This window comes from Cuculus canorus, chromosome 3 (genome assembly GCF_017976375.1).
Source record: "Cuculus canorus isolate bCucCan1 chromosome 3, bCucCan1.pri, whole genome shotgun sequence".
NCBI classification, from domain to species: Eukaryota; Metazoa; Chordata; class Aves; order Cuculiformes; family Cuculidae; genus Cuculus; species Cuculus canorus.
This window is the reverse complement of record NC_071403.1, coordinates 80912523-80913359: the sequence shown is the minus strand read 5'-3', so window position 1 is coordinate 80913359 and position 837 is coordinate 80912523.

Here is an 837-nt window from a genome sequence, read left to right as displayed (position 1 = left end):
GGGGAATCACCCCCCTCACCCTGCTGGCCACGCTTCTTTTGCTGCAGCCCAGGATACGGTTGGCTTTCTGGACTGCGAGCGCACATTGCCAGCTCATGTCAAGCTTTGCATCAATCAGCACCCCCAAGTCCTTCTCTGCAGGGCTGCTCTCAAGCACATCATCCCCATTGTGTACTGAAAATGGTGCTTGCCCCGACCCAGGTGTAGGACCTTGCACTTGGCACTGTTGAACATCATGAGGTCTCACAGGCCCACTCCTCCAGCTTGTCCAGGTCCCTGTGGATGACATCCCATCCTTCTGGTATGGTATCTGCACCACTCAGCTTGGTGTCATCAGCAAACTTGCTGAGGGTGCACTCAATCTCGCTGTCTATATCATTGGTGAAGATATTAAACAGCACCAGTCCCAACACGGACTTGTCACGGATCTTCATTTGGACTTTGAGCCATTGATCACTACTCTCTGAATATGACCATCCAACCAGTTTCTTATCTACCGTTACCTCCACCCATCCAATCTAAATCTCTCCAACTTAGAGAGAAGGATGTTGTGGGGGACTGTGCCAAAGGCTTCTGTATGCCGTGCTCTTTAAAAGAATATAGGCAGAGAACACCGCGACGCCTCCTTCATCTCTGCAAAGCTCTTTTCCCGTCAAGCGATTCTATGACTCTACGGGAAAAAAAGAAAGCAAAAATCACTTGTGAGAAGACCCTCAAGTCTGCCTCTATGGGTTTTCTCTTTCAAGCCTTGGAACGAGCAGACACTGTGTGAGGAGCACTCGCCGCGTGCCTCTGCGGCGGCTCAGGGTGACCGCGCCCCCCGGCCCCGCCCCCCCC